This window comes from Cetorhinus maximus, chromosome 11, assembly GCF_964194155.1.
Source record: "Cetorhinus maximus chromosome 11, sCetMax3.hap1.1, whole genome shotgun sequence".
NCBI classification, from domain to species: Eukaryota; Metazoa; Chordata; class Chondrichthyes; order Lamniformes; family Cetorhinidae; genus Cetorhinus; species Cetorhinus maximus.
In genome coordinates this window covers 66,136,310-66,156,161 of record NC_135889.1, presented here as the reverse complement: position 1 = coordinate 66,156,161, position 19,852 = coordinate 66,136,310, and the positions used below count along the sequence as shown (strand labels likewise).

The 19,852-nt window shown below is 45.2% G+C and overlaps 1 pseudogene; it reads left to right on the top strand.

Annotated features, from left to right (window-relative positions):
• The first annotated feature begins 1,106 nt into the window (after positions 1 to 1,106).
• Positions 1,107 to 17,712, top strand: LOC144686204 (small ribosomal subunit protein uS17 pseudogene; annotated as a pseudogene).
• Positions 17,713 to 19,852: the final 2,140 nt, after the last annotated feature.

Below are 19,852 nucleotides of genomic sequence, written 5' to 3'. Positions count from 1 at the left end.
CCTTTGGTGCCTCCGTGTTGCTTGCATGGACAGGCAGGCTAGGAGCCTGACCCCAATCATAACACTGTGGCTGCGCCTGATCTGTCTTAGTTGCAGAGGCATGGTCAGTTTATAGAGGTGTCCCTAGTGCGTGGCCACTTCCCTCACTTACCCTGACCCCCACCTCGATTGCCTGTGCATGGGATGCAGCACCAGGGAAGCACTTGACCCTACCACCCTCAGCAGTCGCCTCTGAGGCTGGCCAGCACTTGCCCCCAGACACCCCCCCACCCCTTAGCAGTCGCCTCCGAGGCTGGCCAGCACTTGCCTCCCAGACACCCCTCCCCCCTCAGCAGTTGCCTCTGAGGCCAGGCGTCAATTTCCCCCGCACCCCCAGCACCCCTGAGGCCTGTAAACAATGGGTGAGCTGTGGAGAACGCTGCTGCTCACTCACCTCAGCTCCCCCAAAGCGAAGGCCACCAAGTGCATGTCGCCTGTGAAACACATCAGTCTGCTTGCCTGCCGACGTGGATGGACGATATGGCGTGGTTCCAAGAGCCTGGCAGGATGGCCTTTTAATTATATGCTAATGTATTACAATTAGTTCCCTGCTGACCGATGGCGGGAAACGCGGCCCGCTGTTGGCGGACTGAGTAGAAGATCGCGACCTGCCTTCACGCCATCGTGAAGTTGGTTTCACCATATTTTCCGTGCACGCCATCTATTACGCCTACCGCCAGCGGGCTCGGAAAATTCCGCCCTATGTTTTTATGGTTATTTTCTTTTCTCTTCTTCTTTCCTCAACTTTTTAATCTGTCATCATTTTCTGTAACCATTTTAATTTTCCTGTAATGGTTTCAAATCTGTGCCTGTTTTAAATCTGTAATTGTGGGTACAAATAAATTAACCCCATTAAGTACAACAACATTTTGAGTGAGTCATCGCTCTGTTCTCTTGTAATTTGCAGGTCAAAACAAACTATTAAGTAGAATGGGTGTTTTATAAAAGATGGAAAGTCCCACTGAAGTATGAGCACCTGAGCTGCTGCATTGCCTGCATTAGTCCTGTGATGATGCATCCTTAGAGGGATAGAGCTACTCTAAGGGGTCAGCAGTGGTGATCTCAACATGAATGAGTACAGTCAAGGTAGGAATGTTTGAAGCTACCATTATGCACATGATCATATTTTACTTGCTTTTGACATCAAGTCTACATGTCTAATGTCTACCTGGCATCTCCAGCCACACCTTCTTCATTTCCCTAGAGCGCTTGGTAGGAAAGAGTATCCCTCCAATCCTCACAGCCCTTAGAAAAACATCCAAAGAGGCATCTGTCAAATTTTGACTGCCTACCTTCCATGGCAAAACTTCTTTCTCCTTCCTTCCCAACTCCAACTGTTTTAACTTCCATGTTTGAAGGGTCCCTTTAAATACTGGAGTTTCCATTGGGTAGTCCTGTGGGTAGTCATCATGCCTGCTGATGCTAATTGGACAGGAAATCAGATTTGAATGAAGTGGCTGCGTTAAAGCCACTGACATATACACTTCACATATTTCTGGGCTTTCCATGTGCTATATCACACCCTCCATCTCCTCTGTTTCCAGAGCGTCTGTGCATTAAAATCCAGCCTACAGACATTAATTTAAGTTAGAAACAGTAGGGATCCCGCACTCTATTCAGTACACCTCCCCAGCACATCACTCCTCTATTTCAGTCAGTTCCAAGGTGGCGGGAGTTGTGGAGGTGGTGACATAGTCGTAGTGGTATTGTCACTAGTAATCCAGAGACCCAGGGTGAAGCTCTGGGGACTCTGGTTCAAATCCCACCTAGGCAGTTGGTGAAATTTGAATTCAATAAAAATCTGGAAATAAAAGTGTAACGGTGACCATGAAACCATTGTCATAAAAACCCATCTGGTTCATTAATGTCCTTTAGGGAAGGAAATCTGCCGTCCTTACCTGGTCTGGCAAGCACGTGTCTCCAGACCCACAGCATTGTGCTCGATTCTTAAATGCCCTCTGAAATGGCCTAACAAGCCGCTCAGTTGTATCAAACTACTAGAAAGTCAAAAAGGAACGGAACCGGACAGATCATCGACCAGGCACCAAAAACGACAACGACAAACTCAGCCCTGTCAACCCTGCAAAGCACTCCTCACTAACATCTGGGGTCTAGTGCCAAAAGTTTGAGAGCAGTCTCACAGGCTCGTCAAGAAACACCCCGACATAGTCATCTTCACGGAATCATACCTTACAAACAATGTCCCAGACACCACTATCACCATCCCTGTGTATGTCCTGTCCCACCAGCAAGACAGACACAGCAGATCGGGTCACACAACCCTACATCAGACTAGTGCGAAACAACATTAAAACAGAACTGACACTAAATGCAAACATGGGCCCTATTAACTGAGCAACATTAATGCGGAATGACTTAAAATGGGGACTTTCTGTATGTTCTTTTTTCTCTTATTCATTCATGGGATGTCAGCGTCGTTGGCTAGGCCAGTTGTTAGAACATTGTGCTTCTCCTTATCGTGATCCCGCACCTAGTCTTCATTAACTAAAGTACTGCTCGCTGTCGGGTGGGAGTTGCCCTGGGAGTCTTCAACATCGACTCCGGACTCCATGAAGTCTCATGGCATTAGGTCAAACATGCGCAAGGAAACCTGCTGATTACCACGTACTGCCCCCCAACAGCTGATAAATCAGTACTCCTCCATGTTGAACACCACTTGAAGGAAGGACTGAGGGTGCAGAATATACTCTGAGTGGGGACTTCAATGTCCATCACCAAGAGTGGCTCAATAGCACCACTACACACTGAGCTGGATGAATCCTAAAGAGCTGCTAGACTGAGTCTGCAGCAGGTGGTGAGGGAACCAACAAGAGAGAAAAACATACTTGACCTCATCCTCACCAACCTGCCTGCCGCAGATACATCTGTCCATGACAGTATCGGTAGGAGTGACCACCGCACAGTTCTTGTGAAGTCCCATCTTTGCATTGAAGAAACACTCCATTGTGTTGTGTGGCACTACCACCGTGCTAAATGGGATAGATTTTGAACAGGTCTAGCAACTCCAAACTGGGCATCCATGCGGCGCTGTATGGCCAGCATATCCCCCACTGTACAATTACCACCAAGCAAGGGGATCAACCCTGGTTCAATGAAGAGTGCAGGAGGGCATGCTAGAAGCAGCACCAGGCATACCTAAAAATGAGGTGAAGCTATAAAACAGGACTACTTGTGTGCCAAACAGCATAAGCAGCAAATGATAGAGCTAAGCAATTCCACAACCAACTGATCAGAACTAAGCTCTGCAGTCCTGTCACATCCAGTGGTGAATGGTGGTGGACAATTAAACAACTCATTAGAGGAGGAGGCTCCACAAATATCCCCATCCTAAATGATGGAGGAGCCAAGCACATCAGTGTAAAAGGTAAGGCTGAAGCATTTGCAACAATCTTCTGCCAGAAGTGCCAAGTGGATGATCCACCTAGAGGCCCGCGGGAGCTCCCCAGCATCACAGATTCCAATCTTCAGCCAATTTGATTCACTCCACATGATATCAAGAAATGGCTGAAGGCACTGGATACTACAAAGGCTATGGGCCCTGACAATATTCTGGCAATAGTACTGAAGACTTGTGCTCCAGAACGTACTGGGCCCCGAGCTAAGTTGTTCCAGTACAGCTACAACACTGGCAAGTACCCGACAATGTGGAAAGTTGCTCAGGTATGTCCTGTACGCAAAAAGCAGGCAAATCTGACCCAGCCAAATACTGGCCCATCTGTCTATTCTTGATCATCAGTAAAGTGATGGAACGAGTCATCAACAGTGCAATCAAGCAGCACTTGCTTAACAATAACCTGCTCACTGACGCTCAGTTTGGGTTTCGCCAAGGGCACTCAGTTCCTGACCTCATTACAGCCTTGGTTCAAACATAGACAAAAGATCTGAACTCCTGAGGTGAGGTGAGAGTGACTGTCCTTGACACCAAGGCAGCATTTGACCGAATGTGGCATCAAGGAGCCCTAGCATAACTGGAGTCAATGGGAATCAGAGGGAAAACTCTCCACTGGTTAGAATCATATCTAGCACAAAGGAAGATGGTTGTGGTTGTTGGAGGTCAATCATCTTAGTTCCAGGACATCGTGCAGGAGTTCCTCAGAATAGTGTCCTAGGCCCAAACATCTTCAGCTGCTTCATCAATGACCTTCATTCCATCATAAGGTCAGATATGGGGATGTTCACTGATGATTGCACGATGTTTAGTGCTATTCGCAGCCCCTTAGAGTCTGAAGCAGTCCATGTCCAGATTTGGGCTGACAAGTGGCAAGGGAACATTCGTGCCACACAAGTGTCAGGCAATGACCACCTCCAACAAGAGAAATCTAACCATCACCCTTGACATTCAATGGCATTACCATCACTGATCCCCCACTATCAACATCCTGGGGATTTCCATTGATCAGAAACTGAACTGGACTAGCCATATAAATACTGTGACTGCCAGAGCAGGTCAGAGGCTAGGAATTCTGTGGCAAGTAACTCACCTCATGACTTCCCAAAGCCTGTCCACCATCTACAAGGCAAAAGTCAGGAGTGTGATGGAATACTCCCCATTTGCCTGGATGAGTGCAGCTTCAATAACACTCAAGAAGTTTGACACCATCTAGGACTAAGCAGCCTGCTTGATTGGCACCCCATCCACAAACATTCATTCCCCCCACCACCAACACACAGTAGCAGCAGTGTATACCATCTACAAGATGCACTGCAGCAACTTCTTGTTGTCCAAGCCCCCTTGAACAGCAGCTTTGAAACACGCAACCACTATCATCTAGAAGGACAAGGGCAGACACATGGGAACACTACCATCTGCAAATTCCCTGCCAAGCAACTCACCATCCTGACTTGGAACTATATCACCATTCCTTCACTGTTGCTGGGTCAAAATCCTGGAACTCCCTCCCTAACAGCTTCCTGGGTATATGTACACCACATGGAATGCAGCAGTTCAAGAAGGCAGCTCACCACCACCTTCTCAAGGGCAATTAGGGATGGGCAATAAATGCTGGCCTAGCCAGTGACACCACATCTCATGAACAAATAAATAGAAAAAAAATATAGAAAGCCCATTGCCTTAAACTTACATAGCAGCCTTTCATGTGGAACTTTATCAAAGGCTTTCTAAAAATCTATATATACATCATAAGGCTTTATTTACAATGTCTGCTGGGCTGCACTTTCTCAAAAGCTTTAGAGGTTGGTCTGGTGAGATGTTTCCATTCTGAAATCATGTTGATTGACTTTATCCTCATTGAGGTAATCATCAAGTTTGTTCTCAATGATTGATTCCATTATCTTGCTGATTGTTGGTGTATCTCGAATGGGCTGATTTTGTTGCATTATTTTGTTTTACGAATGTATAACGTTGTTAATTCCCAACCTTTTCCTGGAGGTACTGACTCCTGCCAGGATGTAGTTCTACAGGTGCTGACAGCCCTCATTACTTTTCCCTATTTGTCTGGATTTGAACAGGAAATGGCTCAGTAGTCTATCTGACTGTGGAAGGTGTCACAGCCAAACTTGGTATCGTTCATGCATAACACTCACACACATTTGCCACAGGAGTCACTTGATGACGATAAAGAGTGGAAATCCTTGCTGACTCTTATATTCTCCCTGCCAGCCCGGGGTCCTGAAATCCCCAACTGCTCTAATGGCTGAGAACAATTAGTTCAGCACAGATTGAGAATTGAAGGTGGGCATTATTATGGTTCATATAGTTTAGTGCAAAACCTTTAAGAGATGTTAAGGAAGCTATTCATAAAAATAGCCTTAACTTCAAAGCATTTATTGAATATTGCTTTACTTTAAGTTGCCATAAATAACTGCACTGCTATTATGTGATTTATGTTGTTTTTAATGTGAATTTTTCAAACCAAAAGCTTTTTTTCAATCTGGATGGATGCCAGCAGTAATATTTCCCAAGGGTCAGTGTTGAGACTATTGCTTTTTTCCAATATACAATTGATATCAGGGGGAACACATCAAAATTTGAATATGACATATAAATAAGAAGCGTAGTTAACTGTAAAGTGAGTTATGTAACTTTAGGAGGATATGGACAAGGTAATAGATTGTAGATGCATGCCAGGTGAAATTAAGTGAGAAGAATTGTGCAGTGCTGGAATTGGGAAGAAAAATAAAGCAAGAAAATATGCATTCAATGGTGAAACATTAAAAGAAGCAGGCAAGCAGAGAGACTTAAGGGCTCAGGTTGCTATGATCCTGTAGAGACCGATAACCGTTTAAAAAGAGATATGAATTTCCCAATGAGCTACGCAAAGAATCACACAAGATTTCACATTTTAAGACTTTTACTGTAACAAACTAAAATCAATGCAACTAAACATTACTTAGTAGGCAACTAAACTACAGAAAAGGTATTCCTAATTAGCTTCTCAACACAACCAAAAACATCATGTCACGTTTATACATTATACCACACTTTCAGCAGAAATATGGGGCAGAATTTTCTGCTCCGGGCCTAAGTTCCTTGGTGGGAGTGGGAAGTCGGTGTGTCTCCCACTGGTGAATGGGGCAGGTTATTACATGCAATCATGCACTACCCGCCTCATTATTTACGCATGTGTACATTTTACATTGAGTCTTGTGGCAGGGCAGGCAGGAAGTCGGCCGCCCCGCTGTCATGTCCGGGCACCATATTTAAAAAGCACCTGGACAGCCTTTCATTAACAGCGTCAGGACCCTTGCAGGAAGATGTACAGGAGAAGTCAGCAACTCCATGATTCAGCGATACCTCCCTATTGAATTTCCTCCATCGTCAGAAGGTCCTCTCGCCTGACCACAGTGGCCTGGGAGGAGGTTGCCAAGGTGGTCAGCGCCCGTGGGGTCAAAAGATGGAACATCCTGCATCTGTCTTTATGCAGGAGAAGACAACCCACAACAGGAGGGAGAGAGAGAAAACAGGAGGTGGGATACTTGAGCTCTGACCCCTCACTCCATTTGAGCAGCAGGCTGCCAAGCTGGCAGGCGAATATAGAGACCATGCCTGGGCTGGCTGATAAATTGGCCTCTCCCAAGAATCTAGTGAGGACACAAGCATTATTCCAAGAACCTCAGAAAATCAAGGTGATTGATATGTGCAATGATTCAGCCAGCCTAGGCAGTCACTCATTCTATCTTTGCTCCATTCTAGGTGACAGCAGAAAGAGGGAGAGGCCAACATCCTCCACAGAAGGAATCCCCAGCCCCTAGGACACCTCAGAGGAAGAAGATGATGATGACTGCATACTTGTAGAGCTGTCACAGCGTTCACATGCACCCTCCACCAGCCCAGAGACACACACCTTGGTGGGTCATAGACCTAGTTTAGGTTTGGGGTCTGTTATGACGTGGCAGATGATGTGTGCCAGGCAGATCAAATCCACAAGGGAAACTTGGTTGCACTACCACAACGGTTTTGCAATTTGTATTTTTTACGAGAAGATGTGTGCACTGAATTCAGAAGTAATAAGTCCAACAAGAGCTTTAGAGATTTTAAAATTTAAATTAAAACATTTATTAATAAAGTAAAATATTTCAAGCAGATACAGAAGACTATAATTACTTACTACTATAATAACTCCTAAAATTCCTAACTAACCTGACTCCCAGTTACATACTCCTTTAAGGTAATGATCCAAAATAGATTTTAGATTTAAAACAGAAACAGCAAGTTAACACAATACCCATGTGTTAGTGGTATTCCAAATAGCTTTTCCCCAACTTCAGTTTTGCTATCTAGCAGACTTATGCACAACTAGCTGGAGGCTTCATTAAGGCTATTTCACATACTCCTGTTAGATCTTACATAGCCTTCCTCTTACATTGCCTTTCGTTCTCCTTTATATATGTTTCTCTCTCGTTAATATGTAAATTCTACTGTTCCATATATCTTTGAAACTGTATCTTCCTCATAATATAAAAACTTTCATGTTGCTAATTGGGAACTAATTAGTAACTATTGGGAAAATAAACACATTCCTTAGCCTGCTTATCTGGCTAGTTGTAAACAGACTAAAATCCCTTTGAAATCCAAATCTCTTTATTTATCTAAAAATGCAAATTCCCTTCACACCTTACATGCCAAGCCAGCATCCATGTTTACTCATTAGCATGTCAAGCATCTAGCTGCTTTTGATGATTTCAAGCTTGTACTCCAAATGTAATTAAGTCACACAGACAGACCCAACTATACTTACTCCCATAAACCTACTTCACAATAAACCAGAAAAATATTATGAAAATTATTATACTTTCATCACAGGTGCAATGTTTGCAAATCTCCAGTGCCTGGCACCACCCCTGAGTCTAAAGATTGGAAAATTATGGCCAGTGTCTCCGTAATTCCCACTCTTGCCTCCTTTGTTATCCTTGGATGCATCTCACCCAGTCCTGGTTCCTTATCAACTTTAAGTACAGATAGCCTATCCAATATCATCTCCTTATCAATTTTAAACCAAACTGTTGCTTGGTAATACAGAACTTGAATATTGCTGAAAAGAAAGACATGTTGCAGAAGCTTTTTGTCTTGCCTATTATGAAAATTATTATACTTTCATCACAGATCACACTCTGATGGTCCCCTCACGCACGCGTGTCCACAGCAGGTGGAGGAAGTGACAGTCAAGTTCTCTGGCTATCGGAGGACTGCTGGAGAAGAGGCCTCTGCCAAGCCAGAGTCAAGTGACGAGCCTCTGAAAGCTGCCATGAAAATTATGCTGGAGATTCAAAGAGATGCACGGGAACTTCAGTCAGAGTTGTCAGAGGCCGTCAACAGAGTGGCACAAGAGATTGGGGAGTCTGTCTGCATGCTCTCTGATGTTGGGCTATGCCATGAGTGCATTGAAGTCCCCATGGAGAAGTTGGTGGATGCCATGGAGACCCAGTCCAGCAGAACACACAGTTTCTGCTGGATATGTGCTCGGACCTGCACTCCACCACCATAGCCATATGTGTGTTTCAGCAGTGGCTAGGTGAGAGGGGCACAGGCACTCAGCTTCTCTCCAGGTGCCCCTTATTCTCAAAGAGTCAGGGAGCGGCACTCAAAGGAAGGAGGAGCATCAGGCAGACAGCCTGAGGGCATCCACCAGAACTGTCCAAAGGTGTCCAGGCATTCCCAATCCCCTCTCCCTGTGACCCCAACAGCCCAGCTGTTCAGGCCATGGAGGCTGCACCTGCCCCTGAGCAGGAGACCCAAAGAAGCCCGGGGCTCTCCAGTCCTTGGACCTCCAGAGTACGCCGCCAAAGTCATCACAGACAAGAGGACATAGTAGTCAGCAAATTGCCTCCATCTTGCTGCGGATGTTGGGGCCACACAGACAAAGTGGTAGAATTAGAAAAATTAAGAAGTTTGAATTAATAATGGTGGCACAGGTGTACAATCATTGTATATAGTTTTGGCACTTGTAAATATAAGTTAGGTTGCACTGATTGGAATTCTGCTGGATTCATTCCTGCTGCTAGTTATTTTAATGATCACGTGCACTCCATTCCTTTCAGGTGAAGGACCAAGGATGGATGTTCCTCCCCCTAATACATGCCTACGCATGGAGACATCGCTCTTTGACAAGGGTAATGACATGCGTGAGAAGCCTCCCACCCACACTATTCTGCTTGCCTCCACTGCCCTCAGGACTCTATAGAGAGTCCTTTGCCTTGTCATAATAGAAAGACTAACCACATGACCCCTTGTCAGGCAGGTCCATTACCCCAGGAGGATCAAGGTTTGCAGTCGCGAGTTGGCTGCCATTCCCCTGCATGCCCCCTGTAGGCATCCACCTCCATCCAACCCTTCATTCCTAATTCTGACTGGAGCCGATGGCAAATTGTTCAGAGTGAACGGCAACCCTACACCTTGCTGGGATCTCATTGTGATGAGAACTCTCTGGGCCAGACCTGTTGCCATGTGGGCTTCACCAGACAATGAGGATTTCAAAAGAACAAAGCTCTCAGACAGTCTCCACATGATTATTAGGGTTTTCCTTTAGTTGTCCAGTGGTGTTGATCTTCAGCTCAACCCACCTGAGAAGACCCTCCTCCCACCTTGATGTTTTGCTGTTGGACATCAATGGCATTGCCTCATGCTGAGCTACGTTTCTGTTGTGATGGCTTGCATCACTTTTCAAACTCTCCCCACCACCTCTTACCCTCCCCTTGTTATCCGCCAACTTCCCCCCATTACCATTGACTCCCCCAATGTGACCGTCACTCTCCCTTCTGTAACCCTTAAACCTCCCCCCATCACCTTGGACCCTATAACCATTAACGTGGACATGCCTTCCCTCCCCAGTGAGCCCACACCAGTCACAGTGCCCATACCCACTCCCGTTATCCGTGCCACCATTCTTGCCCCCTCATGATCAAAACTACACTCACCATACCCACATTCTGACCCTCCTACCCTACGGCATCCCACTTCCCCCTCTCACTGACACCATCCCTTTGTTCCATCAATACCCTCATTTCTCCCCCCAGGACTCTGCTATTGATTCCAGTGACCCCACCCTATAAAACACATCCTTCTTCCCCACTCACACCCACCCTTCCCCGCTCACACCCACACTTCCCCACTCACACCCCACCTTTCTTGCTCACACCCTATCTTCCTCACTCACACCCACCTTCCCCTGCTTACACCCACGCTTCTTCTCCTCGTGCCTTCAACACCCTCCTCTCTTTGAGCCTTCAATGCCCCCCTCCCACCGTGCCTTCAACCGCCCTGTTCACCTCCTGTGGTCCTCACCAATGATGCAGACAGCGCAGACTGACCGGTAAGCCCTATAAGTCTCCCTCACCAGGTGCACGACACACTTGTCAAGTAGGGTAAGTGAACGGAGTAAATTCCAGCTGGTGGGATGGATGATTTGACGGGGCCACAAGATTCCGATCTATTGGCCTAGTAATGAGCATTCATGAGATGCAAATGGGTTCCCAGCGATCTTCAGCAGGAAAGTAGATCTTCCATTAGGCTGCCACGAAACTCAGGAGAACACGATTCCGAACTGATTTCCCAATGGCAGGAAACTGATTTTTGAACTCCATCCTCCATCTTCCATCCCCACCCGCCACAATTCCCGCTGATAGTGGGAGGGGAAGATTCTGCCCATTATCTTATATTTAAAATCCCAAGCTCTTCCTGGCTTTAACAGGATCTCTTCTCCTTGCCCCACATTCTTCTTTTTAAATAAAGTTCCCTTCACTCAATCTTCTGAGCATAAATGAATGGACTTCCAGGAGCAAGGAACCCTCTGATGATTGCTTTGTTTTTAATTCTCCGCAATCCTTTTTTCCTCATACAGGGGTTCTGTCCTCACCAGCACTCTGCTTGGTGATTAACCCCAAAGCAGTTCTTTTCTTCTGCCTGGCATAGCAGCACATGCCTTTGTCTTCTCTCCCCAAATCCCTCTATCGACTGACTCTGAGGGTCTGTGTGTCTATACGCAGCAAGGCCAGCAGCCTTCTGCTTTGTACCCAGGTATTAAAGCTTGCACCATAATTTGAATAAGTTTCAATTTGAGTTTGTGTCTCCATAACAGGCAGGTCACATGGATTTGTCTCTGGGCAGATTCTGTATGAGGATCCATCCACTGTTCAAACTACCTTGAATTAAAAGTTTCAAATATAACTGTCTTATAAAGTTTAGTGTTCGTAATACCTCCCCTCAAGAAATGAAAAATGATTATCATAGTAATGATTTTTGTACAAGATCATCAAAATGTAACATTGTAAACACCTTAACAACTAACTTACTACATAAAGTATAAGTAATATTCTTTCCCCCTTCTGTCACATTTCAGCATTAAACACTTTGTCTTAGCAACATTATAATGCTTAATCCATAACAACCAACTGCATGTGACTGTTAAGATTTAAAGTTCAGTTTGCTTGAGTTATTAGAGTTCCAACTCTGTTGCAAACGAAAGTTCACTTTACGATTTTTGTCTTCAGTTTCCGTCACTCATTGCGGAAGCTTTTCTTTCTCATTTCATGTAGTCGTTACAGCTTTTCCATGACCTTCGTTGGAAAATTGTAGACTTGGTTTGGCCTGGCGAACTTTTAATTCAAGGTAGTTCCAGGATTTTGACCCAGCGACATTGAAGGAACGGTGATATATTTCCAAGTCAGGATGGTGAGTGACTTGGTGGGGAACTTCCAGGCGGTGGTGTTCCCATCTATCTGCTGCCCTTGTCCTTCTATATGGGTTTGGAAGGTGCTGTCTAAGAAGCCTTGGTGAATTCCTGCAGTGCACCTTGTAGATGGTACACACTGCCGCTACTGTGCATTGGTGGTGGAGGGATTGAACGTTTGTGGATGTGGTGCCAATTAAGCGTGCTGTTTTATCCTGGACAGTGTCAAGCTTCTTGAGTGTTGTAGGAGCTGCACTCATCCAGGCAAGTGGAGAGTATTCCATCACACTCCTGACTTGTGCCTTGTAGATGGTGGGCAGGCTTTGGGGAGTCAGGAGGTGAGTTACTCTTCACACGACCTGCTCTTGTAGCCACAGAATATATATGGCTAGTCCAGTTCAGCTTCTGGTCAACGGTAACCCCCACGATGTTGATAATGCAGGATTCAGTGATGGTAATGCCATTGAACATCAAGGGGTGATGGTTGAATTCTCTCTTGTTGGAGATGGTCATTGCCTAACATTTGTGTGGAGCAAATGTTATTGCTACTTGTCAGCCCAAGCCTGGATATTGTCCAGGTCTTCCTGTATTTAGACATGGACTGCTTCAGTATCTGAGGAGTTGTGAATGGTGCTGAACATTGTTCAATCATCAGCGAACATCCCCACTCCTGCCCTTATGATGGAAGGAAGGTCATTGATGAAGCAGCTGAAGATGTTTGGGCTGAGGACAATACCCTGGGGAACTCCTGAAGTGATGCCTTGAAGATGAGATGACTGACCTCCAACAACCACAACCATCTTCCTTTGTGGTAGGCTCCAACCAGCGGAGAGTTTTCCCTCTGATTCCCATTGACTCCAGTTTTGCTAGGGCTCCTTAATGCCACACTCGGTCAAATGCTGTCTTGATGTCAAGGGCAGTCACTCTCACCTCACCTTGGGAGTTCAGCTGTTTTGTCCATGTTTGAACCAAGGCTGTAATGAGATCAGGAGCTGAGTGGCGTTGGTGGAACCCAAACTGGGTGTCAGTGAGCAGGTTATTGCTAAGCAAGTGCCACTTGATAGCACTGCTGATGACCCCTTCCATTACTTTATTGATGATGGAGAGTAGACTGATGGGACGACAATTGGCCAGGTTGGATTTGTCCTTTTTGTGTACAGGACATAACTGGGCAATTTTCCACATAGCCGGGTAAATGCCAATGTTGTACCTGTACTGGAACAGTTTGGCCAGGGGTGCAGCAAGTTCTGGAACACAAGTCTTCAGTATTATTGCCAGAATATTGTCAGGGCCCATAGCCTTTGCACTATCCTGCGCCTTCAGCCGTTTCTTGATATCACATGCAGTGAATTGAACTGGCTGAAGACTGGCATCTGTGATGCTGGGGACCTCTGGAAGAGGCCGAGATGAATCATCCACTTGGCACTTCTGGATGAAGATTGTTGCAAATGATTCAGCCTTACCTTTTGCACTTATGTGCTGGGCTCCTCCATCATTGAGGATGGGGATATTTGTGGAGATCCTTCCTTCAATGAGTTGTTTAATTGTCCACCACCATTCACGACTGGATGTGGCAGGACCGCAGAGCTTAGATCTGCTCTGTTGGTTGTGGGATTGCTGAGCCCTATCTATCTCTTGCTGCTTATGCTGTTTGGCATGCACGTAGTCCTGTGTTATATGTTCACCAGGTTGACACCTCATTTTTAGGTATGCCTGGTGCTGCTCCTGGCATGCCCTCCTGCACTCTTCATTGAACCAGGGTTGATCCTCTGGCTAGTTGGTAATAGTAGAGCGGGGATATGCCAGGCCATGAGGTTACAGATTATGTTCAAGTACAGTTCTGCTGCTGATGATGGCCCGCAGTGCCTCATGGATGCCCAGTCTTGAGTTGCTAGATCTGTTTGAAATCTATCCCATTTAGCACGGTGGTAGTGCCACACAACACGATGGAGGGTATCCTCAATGTGAAGGCGGGAGTTCATCTCCACAATGACTGTGTGGTGGTCACTCCTACAGATGCATCTGCAGCAGGCAGGTTGGTGAGGATGAGGTCAAGTATGTTTTTCCCTCTTGTAGGCTCCCTCGCCAACTGCCGCAGACCCACTCTAGCAGCTATGTCATTTAGGGCTCAGCCAGCTCAGTCAGTAGTGGTGCTACCAAGGCACTCTTGGCGAAAGTCATTGAAGTCCCCCACCACATTCTGTGACCTTACCACCCTCAGTGCATTCTCCAAGTGGTGTTTGATATGGAGGAACACTGATCCACCAGCTGAGGGAGGGCGGTACTTGGTAATCAGCAGGAGGTTTCCTTGCCCATGTTTGACCTGATGCCATGAGACATCATGGGGTCCGGATTCGATGTTGAGGACTCCCAGGACACTCCCTGTATACCACTGTGCAGCCACCTCTGCTGGGCCTGTCCTGCCGATGGGACAGGATATACCCAGGGATTGTGATGGTGGTGGCTGGGACATTATCTGTAAGGAATGATTCTATGAGGATGACAATGTCAGGCTGTTGCTTGACTGGTCTGTGAGACAGCTCTCTCAATTTTAGCACTAGCCCCCAGATGTTAGTAAGACAATATGAAATAAGGGTTACCATTCTAAAAGGTGTGCAGGAGCAGAAGAACCTGGGTGTATATGTGCATAAATCATTAAAGGTGGCAGTACGGGTGGAAAGAGCAGTTAATAAAAATACAGTATCCTAGGCTTTATTAATAGGGGCATGGAGTACAAGGAGGACTTTACAGGTTCAACAAGGCTTAGATTGCCATTGTCATTTCCAGTGCCTAGGTTGATGTTTCATTCCTTTTTTGTGACTTTGTAGCAGTTTGTTACAACTGAGCGGCTTGCTAGGCCATGTCAGACGGCACATTGCGAGTCACATTGCTGTGGGTCTGGAGTCACATGTAGGCCAGGCCAGGCCAGGTAAGGATGACAGATTAGTGAACCACATGGGTTTTTACAAGAATTGACAATGGTTATCATTAGACTTTTAATTCCAGAATTTTATTGAATTGAAATTCCACCATCTGGTGGTGGAATTTGAACTTGGATCCTCAGAGCATTACCCTGGGTCTCTGCATTATTAGTCCAGCAATAATACCGCTACGCCATCACCTTCCCTCTAGCTCCATTACTCCGCAGGTTGCACATCTGTTTAAAAGTTTAATTCACTCACCAACATGGCCAACTATTTAGGTATTTTCTTTTTTCAAAAGGCATTCAATACAGTGCTACACAACAGACTTGTGAGAAAAGTTATAGCTCATGGAATAAAAGGGACAGTAGCAACGTGGACACAAAATTGGCTGAGTAATAGGAAACAGTGAGTAATGGTCAATGGGTATTTTTTGGGCTGGAGAAAAGTTTGTAGTGAGTTCCCCAAGGGTTGAAATTAGGACTCTTGCTTTTCCTGATATATATTAATGATCTAGATCTTGGTGTGCAGGAGACAATTTCAAAGTTTGTGGATGATACAAAACTTGGAGGCATGTAACCTGTGAGGAGGATAGTGTAGAATGTCAAAAGGACATAGACAAGTTGGTGGAATGGGCAGATAGGTGGCAGATGAAGTTTAATGTGGAGAAGTGTGAGGTGATCCATTTTGGTAGGAAGAACATCGAGAGACAATATAAAATAAAGGGTACAACTCTAAAGGGTGTGCAGGAGCAGAGGAACCTGGGTGCATAAATCATTAAAGGTGGCAGGACAGGTGGAAAGAGCAATTAATAAAAATACAGTATCCTAGACTTTATTAATAGGGACATAGAGTACAAGAGCAAGGAGGTTATGCTGAACTTGTATAGCACACTAGTTAGACCTCGGCTGGAGTATTGTTTACACTTCTGGGCGCCACACTGTAGGAAGGATGTGAACGCATTGGAGGGAGTGCAGAAGAGATTTACAAAAATGGTTCCAGGGATGAGAAACTTCAGTTATGAGGATAGATTGGATGAGTTGGGACTGTTCTCCTTGGAGAGGAGAAGGCTAAGAGGAGATTTGATAGAGGTGTTCAAAATCACGAGGGGGCTGGGCAGAGTAGATGGGGAGAAACTGTTCCCACTTGTAAAAGGATTGAGAACAAGAGGGTACAGAATTAAAGTGATTTGCAAAAGAAACAAATGTGATGTGAGCAAAAGCTTTTTCACACAGCGAGTGGTTCAGGTCTAGAATACATTGTTAGTGACCAGTGTTCCAGTTTTGTACTCGCCACTCTATGGGACATGGATGAACTTGCAGGCTCAGCTGGCCTTCCCTTCTATGCATTGTAAAGGACATTGTCTAAGGTCACTCTCAGCAGGGATAATTGAAATATTGTAGGTGAACTCACAACCCAGTAAGGACTCTGCCAGCCAGCACCCTGAGATGGACAGTATTTACACTACCCTTTAGGCCCCTCATTTTCTTACGTTGACTGACTGACTGACTTTCCACCACCACCCCACCACCACATCAAGGGTACCAGGCCCTTACCTCTTCCACTCCTCCATGCCCCCGATCCCACTCTCTGTCCTCCCTTCAATCCCTTGATGCTCCCAACCCAACTCCAGACCACCCCCCTCACCACTAACTCACCCTTACCAGTTCCGAGCCTCCATGCCACCTGCCATTCTTTTCCTCCGCTCCCTTGTGCCATGGTGTTCAACAAGGAAAACCACTGACCTCAGACACAACTGCACAAAGCTGATTGGTGCACACCACTTTTAAACAAATGCTTGCGACAAGATTCTCATGTGCTGCTGAATTTATCTTGACTGTAGGACTTTATTTTTTTTTAAATGATACTAATGAGTATTCACGGCTTGCAAATGCATTACAAGCACAAACCTGCCAACTGAGGCCAGATACACTGCTGACTGCATCTGCATCTCAACCCGCACCCCCCCATCAGGAAATTGAAATTTTACAGCCTGCCTAATTCAGTCACCCCTCATGCCATGTTTCCCACACTTGCGTGCTCCATAAAATCTCCCCGGATTGACTGCGCGAGATGGCGGACATCAGACTGAACAAGCTTACTAAAAGCAGCCCACCATCTTCCAGAACAAGAAGCGGGCACTTGTGGTTGAAGGCAGCAAGGAAAAGCTCCCCCACTACTATCATAATGTAGGCCTGGGCTTCAAGACTCCACGAGAGGCCATCGATGGGACCTACATTGACAAGAAATGTCCATTCATCGGGAACAAGTCGATCCGGGGGGGGGATCCTGACAGGTGTTGTGACTAAGATGAAGATGCAGCAGACCATTGTAATTCGCAGAGACTACTTGCACTACATCAGGAAGTACAATCGCTTTGAGAAGGGACATAAGAACATGTCTGTCAACCTATCACCCTGCTTCAGGGATATACAGAATGGGGACAGTGTGACTGTGGGGGAGTGTCGGCCTCTCAGTAAGACTGTGCGTTTCAATGTCCTCAAGGTCACTAAAACCGCAGGAGCCAAGAAACAGTTCCAGAAATGTTGAATATGTTTGTAAATTAAATCAGCCACAATAAAGTTTTAGCGAACAGAAAAAAAAAACCTCCCCCTAATTATTTACAAAATATATATGGTGCTAAGATAGTAGTACTTGCTTTTTTAACTTTTGTACAGTAAAAGCTTTTGTTTGAAGGGTAAAACCTTGTGGGATAATTGGTGCAGTTAATAACGGGGAGTTCAAATTTCTTTTTAAACGTTAATGGTCTCCCTCGAGCTCATAACAACATAAAAACCCAAGAAAAAGAAGTAGGAGCAGACCATACAGCCTCTTGAGCCTACTCTGCCATTCAACACATTCATGGCTGATCTTCTGCCTCAGCTCCACTTTCCTGCACAATCTCCATATCCCTTGACACCAAAAATGTGTTTGTCTCAGCCTTGAATATATTCAGCGATGGAGCATCCGCAATCTTCTGGGATAGGGAATTCCAAAGATTCACAACTCTTTTATTAAAGAAATTTCTCCTCATCTTAGTCCAAAATGATCAACCCCTTACCCTGAGGCTGTGCCAACATGTTCAAGATTCCTCAGCCAGGGTAAATAATCTGTGTCTACCTCTGTCAACCCCATTCAGAATCAATGAGATCACATTTCATTCTTCCAAATTCTAGAGAACATAGGCCCAATTTATTCAGCTTCTCATTATAGGGCTACTAAAGTCTTTCTTCCCAGTATCATCTTAATGAATGTATTTTTTACCCCCCTCCAAGAAATTGACATCTTTCCTAAAATGATGTGTCCCAAACTAGACACAATGTTCTATCTGTGGTCTAATCAATAATTTGTACAGGTTTAATATTGTCTCTATGCTTCTGTATTCCGGGGCCAAGTTTGTTACACCTAGAGGATCTCATATGCTTCTTTTTAAAGAACAAAAAAAAAGTGTTATTATCTTGTCCTATCACTTTGAAGAACTGTGTGTCTTGTTATGACTGCTAGACTTTATGCGACAGTTATGTTTTAAATTGTCTCCTTTAATTCAAGGTAAAATGGAGTAGTTTGGAGAGGGGGATGGGACCTCTATCCTTTCCTTTGTTTCATCATCAGCTTTAAATACTATGGCTATCTGCTTTGTCACACCTTTTTTCTGCTTTGCCTGCATGCTTCATTCAGATGATTTCACCTCATCAAGTGCCATTAACCCCTTGTTTTTAGCCTGATGTACCAATGTTCTTTTCACATTAGCAGTTTGAGTTTTTGACTCTTTGGACACTTTTAATTTTGAAACAGTAATATCAGCAGCAGGATTACAGAAAGTCTTGGATTTTTGCATGTCATTCGATTTCCCTTGTACATTTTCAGTTTTAACATACAAACATATGAACAAGGAGCAGGAGTAGGCCATTCGGCTCCTCGAGCCTGCTCCACCATTCAATAAGATCATGGCTGACCTGATAGTAACCTCAAATCTGCATCCCACCTACCCCTGATAACCTATCACCCCCTTGCTTACCAAGAACCTAACCACCTTTGCCTTAAAAATATTCAAAGACTCTGATTCCACCACCTTTTCAGGAAGAGAGTTCCAAAGACTCTCAACCCTCTGAGAGAAAAAATTTTATCTCATCTCCGTTTTAAACAGACGACCCTTTACTTTTAAACAGTGACCTCTAGTTCTGGATTCTTCCACAAGAGGAAACATCCTCTCCTTAATTTCCAACAGTCTGCTTTTACATGCCTTCTCTTATGACAAAAATAAGATGAAAGTCCCCTTGAATCATACTTATCCTCCATACTGTCTTTTTCACTACTCTGAGGAGTATCCAAGGAGTCCTTTCATTGTTTCTATCTTCCTCATTTAACCAGAGTTTATTCACTATCAAACATCCTACCTCTTCAGTTTCTCAGTGGGTTTGCAAACAATGGCTTACTGCTACTCACATGCTTGTGAGATAATTCAAAGTCCTTTGGCATTACTGCAGTCATCTTATCTAGGCCCGACACGCCGACGTGCAAAATGACACGAGATGACATCGGGCATGTGTTCTGACACTATCGTGCGTCATTCCGATATTGTGTTTGGCAGGCACGCGGCAGAGGCGGCTGCACGCCCGCTGAACTGTCAAAGGCCTATTAGGGCCATTAAGAAAGTCATTAACATCATTAACACCGCTGCCCATGGGCGGGATGAGGTTTCCTGAAAATTTTATAAAATTAATAAACAAATTTGATGAACTTGAC